The sequence below is a fragment of the Podarcis gaigeae genome, assembly GCF_964106915.1.
Source record: "Podarcis gaigeae genome assembly, chromosome: 3".
NCBI lineage: Eukaryota > Metazoa > Chordata > Lepidosauria > Squamata > Lacertidae > Podarcis > Podarcis gaigeae.
Genome location: NC_139680.1, coordinates 82,622,534 through 82,635,733, shown reverse-complemented (window position 1 = coordinate 82,635,733; position 13,200 = coordinate 82,622,534). Strand labels below are relative to the sequence as shown.

The following is a 13,200-nucleotide window of genomic DNA, read 5'->3' as shown; positions in this document are numbered from 1 at the left end:
TGCTTGAATTCCCAAATATATTAGCCTAGTTTAAATTATCATCTTAAGCAGTGTGTTACTACTCATCAAGTGGGGCAGAGCAGGGACCCACACATAACAAAACTGTAACACAGAATCCTCTATAGAAAACAACAGTTAAGATACTGAAGGAAATAAATTCCAGCAACATCACAGGACTTAATGGACTGGTGTGAAAATTACACATATGATTTTTTTCACACATGCACAAACAAATGGATTTCTTTTTTTAAAAGTTTCTGTTCAGTTTCAATGTTAAGAATGCTGTTTTATCTTTCCCATGTTACAGATAAAGTTAAGTGTCAGTACTAATGTAACTTCCAAATACTGTAATGAAATAAAAAAGTGAGATGAGACCCGCTGTTCAATGGGCTTTATTACTTCATTTTAATTGAGCCATGGGGCTTGAATTAAAATTAATTAAATCATGGAGGGGCAGTCTACAGGGCTGCTAGTCATGAAGGCTATATGGAAACCTTCAACTTCAGAGGAAGTAAGTTAGTTGCTGAATAGGAATATCTGGAAAGCAACAGCAAAGGAATCTGGTTGGCTTGGCCAATGTGGTAACCAGTGCCTTTTTTGAGTGGGCACTCAAAGGAACACAGTACCGGCACTGCTTTTTGTTGTTGTTAAAAAGTGTAGCACTTACAACTTAATGGTGAGTACCGGCACCTTTTTTTCTAGAAAATAAGTAGTGGTGGTGACCCACCATGGGGCCTTCAGGTGAAAGGCTAGAAACAAACAAACAAATAATGAATTCAGAAGTCCAGCAAATTGTTGGGATACTGCCAGGGAGACATCGACAGTCACTGCCTCCAGCCGGACTCCGGACGTCCATCGATCCCCCGTAGACACAGTATCAGCAATTAGCGACACGAAGCCTCAGAAATAGATTGCCACATTCTTAGGCTGGTGCACACTCTATCAGCAGATTTCACACAGCGAAAGTTGCACAGCAGGAGAGCATATTTACAAGTTTATTCAGCGTTGGTCAGAACAAAGAAAAACATGACTGCCTGCTAGCGTGTTCAGGCACCGAGAGAGAAAACGAAAGCAATAGCAAACATAAACATCCTGTGAACAGGAAATACGCAGACTCTGACTCAAACAGCCTGCTCCCTCTTAAGGTGGAACGGAAATATCCTAACACAAATACCTTTCTCCTGAAACAGACATTTAAAGGAAACTTTCTGTTTTTTATTATTTAAATAATTTTAATGTATACCACTTGAGACTTAAGTGATCAAGAAGTATATAAATTACCTTAAATAATACATGTATCAGCTAGATGACTAGCACATTTGAATGCAAGTTTTGTTAAGTACCATTTTGCAATCCAATCTTTGAACCAAATAATTTTCTGCACCTTCCTGCAGGTATTCCACACATTACGGGGCAGCAAATCTGGATGTGTCCCTGTACGTTTGACAAGGACTGCAGCCAATCTTATGTGTTGTACAGTATAAATGTGTGTGTGTGTGTGTGTGTGTGTGTGTGTATTACAGTGTCCTGAAACAGCCACAAACTATAAAAGAACATGAAAATGTAAACCCCCAATATCACAACCTTATCTTTTCTAACAAGAGATAACAGCATGCATAATTGTGCATTTACTTTCAAACTAATTTAATAAAGAGAAAATGTGTTCCACAGTAACAAAAGTGGAATCAATAGTGGCATTGTAGCAAACTCTTAAATAGGTCCTTTATCTTGATCACTATATGGCCAAAATTTGACAGTACATCTACAAAGAAATCCTTATCCTTATATACTGATTGTCTTCAAGCAATTTCAGTCAGCAAAAGAAACTGATCAAGATGCTTAAAAATAATTGATGACACAGAACATAGATTTTAACACATTATGCAGCACATTACTCAGGATGTTGCATCAGATATAAAATCCTTTATGAGTCACCATTAGTTAGAACATTGGGAATATCATCAAAAAGGGGGAAAAAAACCACAGCAACATTCATAATATGTCAAATAATTTGGCAAACATTGCATAGTGACTTTCAGGCAATCTTCCCCTTTCAGCAACAGCAAGGAAAAAATTATTTGTTTTATGTTTTCACCATGTTTTTATATATCTATGGTCTTTTCATTCAGATTGTACAATGCCCTCATATGTGCTTTAGAAGGATGACCTAGAAATCTTTAAAATAGCTAAATGGCAGACTTGCAAATTAGGGCACATTATGGCTAGTACATGTGAAAAGGGCTTAGGGGTCTTAGCAGACCACCAGTTTAGCACGAGTCATCACTGTGATGTAGCAGTAAAAAAGAAGCTAACACTATTTTAGGCTGCATCAACAGAAGTATAGTGTCCAGATAAAGGGAAGTAATAGTACTGCTTTATTTTGCCTTGATCACACTATACCTGGAATACCACATTGCAGGGGATTGGACTAAATGACCCTTGGAAACCCGGACTTCCGGGTTGGCGCCATCACCGAATGGCAGACTCCCTCCGAGCTCCGGAGGGAGCCTGCTCGGCAGGGGCTGGGTTCTACTGCGCCGGCGACGCGGGGACCCTCAAAAACCATGGGCGCTGAAACCCATGGGCATGGTGACTTGGCGGGCACCGTTTGCGCCCCCCCGACCCGCGAAGGAGCCTTTTTAAAGGCTGCGGAGCGGGTGCCGGGGGGGTGTGGTGCTATGAGTCCTCCGCTTCCCCTACCGAGCAAAGCCGCATGCCATTCGGCGGAGAGCGCTGACTTCTTCTATTGAAAATTTGGATCAAAAAGAACAACCCGTGAGTAATTGGAAACTGGACTTAAAAAGGAAAAAAAAAATTAAAATTTGGAGCGAGCGGGGGAGGTGCAAAAAGGAAGTCAGTCTCCCCCCGGTTGTAGAGGATCTAAAGCAAAGGATTTGACAACTAAGATCGAGTGCTACCATATTTTGATAAAGTTATTAACTTCACGATGGAAAACTATAAGATTGGGCTGGAGGAGAAAAGTAGAATGTGAGCTAAAAGGCACCCCCCCCCCCGGGAGCCAGGAGCGATTCGCGAGAGCGCCGGGAGAGGAGCAAAAGAGGCTTTGACAGCTGTCAAAGGAGCTGTCAAAGCTGAAGAATAAAAAGATAACTTTGTTACGAGGACTTTGCCGGTTATATTCGTTACAAATTGGATATTAACTGTTTAAAATAAGGAATAACAAGTTACTTTGACTGTTGGGTGTGATCTGGAAGGAAACTGAGTTACTATAATCCCTCTAGAGGGGCTGTGGGACACTACAAGTATTGCTGGTATGGAATTTGAATAGGACTCTTTATCTCCTGGGAAACTGCAGAAATGGAATACTATTTTGTCTACAGAGGTCTCTACACTAAAGGAGACAATAGATTTATCTATTGAAGAATGGAAGGGACTTGACGTAAAGTTTGGTTCCTGAATAACAAAGCCTCTGTAGAGGATTTAGAAGCTTTTGGAATTAGAACATTTTTGCAGGGGAGCAGGAAATGAAACTAGAGGAAACTGAGGAGAGAGAATAACAAGAACAACATGAACAACAAGAATTAGAGAAAGCTGGAAGTGGGAACATTTGGGACATTCAGATTTGAAAGGCCTAAAGAAACAAGATTGGAGTTTTTGCTCTTAAATATAGAGATCTGGATGGAAAAAATGGACCTTTTTGAGATAGAGTTCTTCCAAGATTGGACGTTCGAAATTAAAGATGACCAAAAAGGCGGCAAAGACTTTTAAAAAGACGGCAAAGTGGACTTGTGAAGGATTTTGGCCTAGATGTGGGATCTCCAGGATGACAGCAGGCATTGATGGACACTGGGGAACGCAACCGGGAAAGGGGGGGGGGGGAATTTGGAATCCAAAGGGTGTTAAACTATACTTTATTCTTTTTTCTTTTCTTTTTTCTTTTTTTTAATCTGTTCTGCATATTAAAGAGGGGAACTCGTGGAATGGAGCGGGGTCGATTTTAGGGGATGGAAAAACACTGTTAACATTGGGTTAATCATAATAAGTTTAAAATTTGGGGTAAGAACTTGCTGAATCTATTTGAAGGAATTGGAATACAAAAGGGGGTGGGGCGGGGAAGTCCTGAAAGGATATTAATGATAATAAGGTTATAAAATGGATGTTTTATTTTTATTTTTTATTTTTTCTGTTATATTTGAAAATGTTCAATAAATATTATTAAAAAAAAAATTAATGACCCTCGGAAACCCTTCCAACTCTACAGTTCTGTGATTCTGTGATGAGTAATATGTAATATGCTTAGTAATATATAAATAGAATTATTAATATAACTTAATTGAAATTTAATATCATAGTTACTTAATAAGTAAACTGACATTTGCAGGAGTATAAATTCATATGCCAATAAATACTACTATTGTATACCACATTATATCACTCACACAAGATATGCATTTAAACAGCATCTTGTACTTTCAGTTTCTACACGCACATATAAAATACTCATTACAAAATAAGACATAATAATTATATCAGAATAGTTGCTCTTCTAGTGCAATCTTGTGCAGGTCCACTGTGAAATTCAATGAGCCTCAATCCCAGTTAAGTGTTTGTAGGGTTGTATCCTTAACCCTATAGCCTCCAAGTTTAAGTCCTAATACAATTATCATCTATTTACCAGCAAATGGATCATAATGCTAATGATTTTTCAAAGTAAAGTGTTGGAAAGGCTTCTGCCAGCACAGAGGCAATGAAAGTGGACACTTCCCTTTTCTGTTTTAACCCCCATGGCCTTGCTATAGTAGAAGCACTATGAGGGCATTGAACAATCTGAATGAAAAGACCATAGAGATAAAGATATACAGTGGTACCTCGGGTTACATACACTTCAGGTTACATACGCTTCAGGTTACAGACTCTGCTAACCCAGAAATAGTGCTTCAGGTTAAGAACTTTGCTTCAGGATGAGAACAGAAATCAGGCTCCGGCGGCGCGGCAGCAGCAGGAGGTCCCATTAGCTAAAAGTGGTGCTTCAGGTTAAGAACAGTTTCAGGTTAAGTACGGACCTCCGGAACGAATTAAGTACTTAACCTGAGGTACCACTGTAGATATATAAAAGCATAATGGAAATATAAAACAGAGAAAACTAATTCCAACAGCAAAGAATAAAGCCATTGTTAAAGTAAGTGTTGGAATGTGTGGCTAAATAAAAGCGTCTTCATCTGGCACTAGTATGACATCAAATTTGGCACAAGACGAATTAAAATTTTGTTTCCACCAGTTAATTAGCTAAAGCTTCAGCTGATTAATCTATCAATAAAAGCTTACAGGCCTAAATTAAATCCCATTTAATGAAAATTTATAAAGGCATTTATCCCATATAGCCGAGTTCACTGTTCTCAAGCTAAGTAAGTGTGACTATTTTAAAGAGTTAAGTGACTCAAATGTGCCAACCTTACAATCTGGTCTATCAGCCTTTGTGGTCCTCAAAAGGATTAAGATCAGCAGCAGTTGATGTTGTTAGTTCTACAATCCTCAGGCAGTCACTAAATTAAGGAAGACTCAGCCACAGAGATGCGCTTGGAATCTTCTGTTTTCATCATATGCTGAAGATGCACCTCTTTACCATGCCCTTTGACAGGTAAAGCATTTTGTTTTGTGGGACTTACCTCTTCTACTGAATTTCTTTGTTTTGTAATTGCAAAGGCTCTATTTGTTTTTAAAACTGTATCTTCTATTGTCGTAACCTGCCTTAGGACCTTATGCTAAAGAAATCTTACAAATCTTATGCTAAAGAAATCTTACAAATACAGAAGTACACTTCTCAGCCTTCATCCCAGATCTATTTTGCCAAGCTGAAAACAAAAAACCTTACGGGGATTTTATTTATTTTTAAGTAGTACACCTGTTTTCTGTCAAAAATATGGAATTCAAGATAATTTACATAATTCATGAATCCAGTTACAGATAGGTAGCCGTGTTAGTCTGCCATAGTCAAAACAAAAAAATTCCTTCCAGTAGCACCTTAAAGACCAACTAAGTCAGTTCTTGGTATGAGCTTTCGTGTGCATGCACACTTCTTCAGATACCAAGCATCTGAAGAAGTGTACATGCACACAAAAGCTCATACCAAGAACTGACTTAGTTGGTCTTTAAGGTGCTACTGGAAGGAATTTTTTTGTTTTGATAATTCATGAAGACAACCGCCATATAAAACCATATCAAAAACAAAATATTAAGCAGTAGTTAAATAAAGTTATACATATATCAGTTATCCAGAAGAAGAAAAAACAGGCTAAATCCAGTCAAACCATACCAGACAGAGCAACAGCAAAAACAACAAACAAAAAATCCACAAGAAACTAGATGATCAAATACTAAAATCTCAGATTCACAATGCTTGGGAGGAATGCCCCCCATATTTTGAGGGGCTACAATAAATATCTGGTACCCATCTGCCTGACCTAAAAAGATAAAGAAGAAAAACGTTTACAGTAATTATTATCTCAGTTGTGTGGCAGGTTCACATAGCAGAAAGCAATCCTTAAATAACTGAGTGCTAGACTATCTCCAGGTCAAAACCAGCAACTTGTTTTGTACCTGGAAACCAATGAAAATACAGGGAGTCCCTGTTAGGAAGCTATTTAAATGTTGAAGGGCCTAGGAAAAACAACCTATTGGTCCACACGAAAAGTGGCTTAGAACACAGCCTCGGTCCAGTACACCTGAAGGAGCGTCTCCTCCCCCATCATTCTGCCCGGACGCTGAGGTCCAGCGCCGAGGGCCTTCTGGCGGTTCCCTCATTGCGAGAAGCAAAGCTACAGGGAACCAGGCAGAGGGCCTTCTTGGTAGTGGCGCCCACCCTGTGGAACGCCCTTCCAGCAGATGTCAAAGCAATAAACAACTACCTGACATTCAGAAGACATCTTAAGGCAGCCCTGTTCAGGGAAGTTTTTAACGTGTGATTTTACTGTATTTTTGGTTTTTATGGAAGCCGCCCAGAGTGGCTGGGGAGGCCCAGCCAGATGGGCGGGGTATAAATAAATTATTATTATTATTATTATTATTATTATTATTATTATTATTATTATTATTATAAACCTTTCCTCCTTCTGGACAAATGGTTAGCAGGGAAGAGAATATATGAACTGAGTTCAGTCTTCTGAACTTGTTGCAGCTTCCTCCTGTGCTTGTAAACCTCTAGATTGTGGCTAGTACCACATGCCTAACCAGATCGCTTAAATGCAAGAGGTTGTATGCCACACTGCTGCCTCTTGATGGTGTAAGCTGCCTTTTCATGCCTTTTGCACAAAGTACCTTTGTTGGACCAAAAGCAACTGCCTGCCAGTTTTCTTAGAACTTAAATGCTTATTTTGCCTGCCCAAAACAGAACCTGGACATTCACATTTGTATGAAACAAAACCTACATGATGGATTCATAAGCTTAAATCTAGGCTATCCATGGGTAGGGTTCTGTTCACTGAGCTTTCATGATAGGGCTAGTGGGAAAAAAATTATTTGCACCTTCAAAAGCTGCTCCAGAGAATCACAGAATTGTAGGCTTAGAAGAGACCTTGAGGTCCAACCCAGAAATCTGAGCTAAAGCATCTATAACAGAGGGCCATCCAACCTCTGCTTAAAAACCTCAAAGGAAGGAGAGTCCACAACCTCTCTAGGGAGGTTCCATTCTGTACCTTCAGAAAGTTCTTCCTGATGGTTAGTCAGAATCTCCTTTCTTGTAAATTGAAGACACTGGTTTGGGTCTTCTGGAGCAGGAGAAAACAGGTGACAGCCCTTTAGATATCTGAAGATGGTTATCCTATCTCCTCGGATAAGTTAAACATACCCAATTACCTCAACTGTTCCTCATAAGGCTTGTTTTTCCAGACCCTCGATCACCTTGGTCTCCTTCCTCTGCACACGTTATAACTTGTCAATATCCTTCTTAAATTGCGGTGCCCAGAACTGGGCACTGTACTCCAGTTTCATCTGACCAAGGCAGCATAAAGCGGGACTATTACTCTGGTCACTATACTTGTTGATGCAGTCCAAAACAGCATTAGCTTTTTTTTTTGCTGCTACATCACACTGCTGACTCATGTTAAGCTTGTGGTCTGCTAAGACCCCTAAACCCTTTTCACATGTACTACTGCCAAGCCAGGTGGTGTCCCCCCATCTTATAGTGGTGCAGCTGGTTATTCCTGCCTCTCTTGCCAGGAAGCTCTCTGAAGCAGCAAGGAGTTGGAAAATCGGAACCAGTGAAGAATGCCCTCCTCCAGCAGGTACTTCTGCTGTAATCTCTTTCTGTACAAGGATGGGACACACTGGATACAACCTATCATACACACACAACTTCCTGTGGCACTTATAATAGCAGAGCTGGCCCACCCATGTGGCTGAGTGAAGCAACTGCCTCAGGTGGCAGAAGCAGAAGAGGCAATGCCCCATCCACCCCACCACTTCTGCCAGTACCAGAATTTCAATGAAGGTAGGGGCATTCCGGTGTGCAGTGTTGCGGCTTGTCTTCCGCGCCCCTGGGGGCTAATAAAAATGAGTGACAATATCTTGCGGAATGCCCCACCCCACCTCAGTGGAAGAGGGCATTCTGCTAGCATCAGAAATGTGGGGGTGGCGGAGGCACAGTGCAAAAAACGGGTGGGGAGCAGGGGTTGGCACATCCTCATTTCATTTCAGGTGGTGAAATGGGTCAGACCACCCCTGCATGTAATTCTCTTTTAAGAGGAAACCCAAGCAAACATTTCCTTTCACTCTCTTCAATCAAATGTTTGTGGGATGAAAGGGGCAACTGAGCTTTCATGAAGTGATTATCCAGAACTAGGGTAGAGATATATGACAAGGTCCCATGATACGAATTAACTAGTGTTGTCCTTGGCAGATGTTCCTTCTTTTGTAATGTATTGGCCATATTAGCAATCTGTTGCTTAAACCCACAGAAGAAAAGGAACAACAATCTATGCATTTATTCATATCCAAGTAACCCCAGAGGAAAATGCAGCCCAGCTGAGTGTTCAACATAAGGCATATACACAATGAGCAAAAATAGGTGGTTCGAAATTATGCTGCCAAGGAATGACATCTTCCAGGGAACTCAAACCAGCCTCTTCAAATTCTGGCAATCTGTAGTATGAAAATAAATATAAGGAAAAAGAAAAGCGAAGTTTGCCACCTACTGCCCAACAGCATAATAGTAAACGCTCGCATGGAGTTCGCTCTGCATTTCTGAAAGTCTACAATTTGTCTTTTTACAGAATGTTATACACTTTCATGTACTGCCCTGCACCCCCTTTCCCCCTCTCCTCTGTCCCAGAAAAACACATTCATTAAGAAGGAAAACATTTCATTTAATAAATTGAAATGAAACACAGCTAACTAAAATAGAATTTTGTATGAGAAGTATATAATCAATGTGACAGGATTACAATAAAAGTTTATTATAGCATACAGGCTAGCAAGGAATCCCTTTGAAAAGGGGCCAACAATGTCATGTGTTCTCCAAGCTTGCCCTCAAGTTAGATACTATGGAAGAATAAAAATAATGCTACAGTTTAGCATATGCTTTAACAAAACTGCTATTGCATTTTCAATTGAACCTTGCCTACAAAAGCTTGTGCCATAATAAAAATAGTGCCTTTTGTAAACATCTGAAACCTACAGTGCAAAATTCAAAACTTGAGGGCTTAGAGCCTCTTCTAGCTATGCTGAATTCTGAACATTTGGAAAATACAATGGTACCTCGGGTTAAGTACTTAATTCGTTCCGGAGGTCCATTCTTAACCTGAAGTAAAGTTCTTAACCCAAGGTAATATTTCTGGGTTAGGGGAGTCTGTAACCTGAAGCGTATGTAACCCGAGGTACCACTGTAACTCATTTTACAAGAAGTATTTTCAAATCATTGCACATCACCAAAAACTAAAATAAAATAAATAGACCTGCAATTCGATTCCCATCTGCATATGCCCATATTCAAATGGTGTGAGCAGGCATTAAATACCTTATATGAATGCTAGTATCAACAGCTCCAGCTGTAGTTAACAGAGGATCCCCTACTGATCAAAACTGCATTCCCTGAGTTCACTAATTCACTTGATATCTTTGTTATTCTCAGGGAATATCACAGAAAGTCAGCACAAGCCAGATACCTTAGTACTGAGCTAGTTAACTGGATCCTGTCTGGGTTGTTCAGGCCTCGAGTTCAAGCACTCTTTGCCCTGCTGTTCCATTGTGCACAAAGCTGACATCTATACTAGGATTTTTGGTGGAGGTTTGAATATGCAGTTCCCCATAGCAGTTGTTACTTTGTACATTAGGTATCAAAGAAGAAGGCAACTAAGATATAGCAACTACCGTATTTTTCCCTCTATAACACACAGATTTTTTCTCCTAAAAAGGAAGGGGAAATGTCTGTGCGTGTTATAGAGCGAATGTGTGGTCCCAGGAGCCGAAAAATCAGGCAAAAATCAAATCGCGGCGCTTCACGGAGAAGGGAAACCTGAAAAGAGGAAGCGGCTGCTTTCCTGCATTCTGCCTCAGGGTCTTACTGCCCACCCTCCTCTGTTTCGTTGCTGTGTTTGCTGAAACAGTACAAAGAGCAGGGAAAGCCCCTCCCCTCCAGGCAAGCAGAGGGGAATTCCTCTCTCTGCTCCGGTGCTGCTGGGGAGAGGGAGAGAGAGGGGGGAAGGGAGAGAGAGAGAGGGAGGGAGGGAGGGAGGGAGGGAGAGAGAGAGAGAGAGAGAGAGAGAGAGAGAGAGAGAGATGGCTGGCTTGGGTGGGGGGAAACTTTTGCCTTTCTTTCCTCCCTCCCGTTAAATCCCTCTCCTGCATTCTTAGCCAGCTGCTTCTCTGCACACCCCTCTCATGTCCCTTCTTTGTTTTTCCTTCGCTCCCCACTTAAAATGTGGTTACAAAGCATAGATCCACATGGATCCTCAGGATCTTTGCATTAGGTCACCCCAAATTCACCATCAGATCACATAGCATGTCCATGGCTACAGCCTGCCCCCCCAAAATCACGCACCCACTGTTGCCTGGGGCTGCAATGGTGCAAAAACGTGGTTACAAAGCATGGATCCACAGGGATTCTCAGGATCTTTGCATTGGGTCACCCCAAATTCACCATCAGATCACATAGCATGTCCATGGCTACAGCCTGCACCAAAAAAATCACGTACCCACTGTTGCCTGGGGCTGCAATGGTGCAAAAACGTGGTTACAAAGCATGGATCCACAGGGATTCTCAGGATTTTTGCATTGGGTCACCCCAAATTCACCATCAGATCACATGTCTGTGGCCACAGCATGAAGCCCAAAAATGATACATCCACTGTTTCATTCAGAATGTTTTTTCCCTTGTTTTCCTCCTCTAAAAACGATGTGCGTGTTATGGTCAGGTGCATGTTATAGAGCGAAAAATACGGTAAGTCTACTCCTGATCCATGGAAAGCCATGGGGCATTATCTGAATGAACCATGAATACAAAGTCTTTTAAGATATTCATTATCTCTTATTTGAGAGAAAAATCAGTGGAGCATAGTGGCCCATTTGGGAAAGCACACTTTCCTACATATCAAAATCGGAAGAAGATTTCTCCCTCATTTCCTCCTTTGATCACACATTTGGCAAATGAGAGTTAGAAATGAAATCTTGGTAGACCAGCCTCTGGATCTTAAATACATAACATGGGTACAGTGGTGCCCCGCAAGACGAACGCCTCGCAAGACGAAAAACCCGCTAGACGAAAGGGTTTTTCTGTTTTGGAGGCGCTTCGCAAAACGAATTTCCCTATGGGGTTGCTTCACAAGACGAAAAAATCTTGCGTCCCCCAGCGGTTTTTTTTGGGTTTTTTTGCCCTTTTCCTAAGCCGCTAAGCCGCTTATCAGCTGTTCCGCTGATAAGCCGCTTAACAGCTGATCGCTGACAGCTCTAGCACTAATCCGCTAAGCTGTCAATGGGCTTGCTTCGCAAGACGAAAAAACCGCTAGACGAAGAGAATCGCGGAACGGATTAATTTCGTCTAGCGAGGCACCACTGTATTAAGGTTCTGTTTGGTTCAATGGAATTTACTTCCAAGAACTACAACCCCCGTGCACATGCAGAGCTCTAAGCACACAGAGGCCTTCTTGGTCCATTTTATGAGTAGGGGCATATACGACATGGAAAGCTTCTTTATATGGAGAGCTACATTTGCAGAATAGTGTATGAATGGGTATTTGGATCGTGCCGTCCATATATATGTAAATATACTTACTGAGGGCTGATTAATACAACCATTCTCACTTGTCAAGATGTATACTGAGATGGAGTGGTGGAAATTTTACCACATACTCAGATGGAAATTTTGTGATTTTGGCACATCTAGTGAATCAATGGCAGACTCAACTACAGCATGGACCGAATCAGCCTATGTCCCAACACATAAGGGTCACCTTACTCAATCACAAAGAAATGCTGTATTGGATGCTGATCAGGTTTCCATAACTTATTCAAACCAATGCCCTCCACCCCACCAATCAAGGGGGGGGGGGCAGAAATAGAGATTCCATAAGCATTCAAGAAAGAGGGAAAGTTATTTTTGCCAATTTCCCCTTTCCCCAGCAGTCTCCTGAAAATCTGCTTTGAGGGGGGTGGCAGAGAAGGCTATAGGGAAAAAGTGAAAATCAAACATCAACCTCTTCTGCCTTCTGTAAGAAGCAACCTCTGCTAGACGGCCATCAGAAGGAACCACTCAGTTCCTAAAAGACCCGCTCTGCATCAAAGTTAAAATCTCCATGTTACAAGACAAAGGATGCCATTGGGGAAAGTCTTGAGGAAATAGTAAAGGACTGGCTGAAAGGACTAACAGAACTGTTGGAGAAGATGTAAACAAATATAAGCACGCCATCGTCATCCAAATATCACCACACTCTGGATAACAGTGACAAAAAAGCCTATGAAAAATATAGTATTCATCAATTGTTCAGTTTGTGAATAAAGCATCACTTAGTTTGGACTAACTTTTACTGTTTTTTGCCAAGCAGAAAATTCCTCCTAATTGTGTTATTCTTTGATAACAGAACGTATGAGGCAGACACTTTTTAAAATAGGAAAACGAAACTGTAAAAGCACAATGGTTAGCTGACAGCCTCAGAGACAGCATTCATTCTGTCATTTAAGAATTGATTAGATTGCTTTTGACAATGTCCAGACTGCTCTTTTTGTCTTTTATTGCTGCAGTGTTTTTCAAAT

The 13,200-nt window shown here is 41.1% G+C and overlaps 1 protein-coding gene across 13 annotated transcripts in view; it reads right to left on the bottom strand.

Annotated features, from left to right (window-relative positions):
* The window catches only part of LTBP1 (latent transforming growth factor beta binding protein 1), a 213,290-nt gene that overhangs the window by 155,059 nt on the left and 45,031 nt on the right, over nt 1-13,200 (bottom strand). The gene's annotated exons all lie outside the window — the stretch shown is intronic.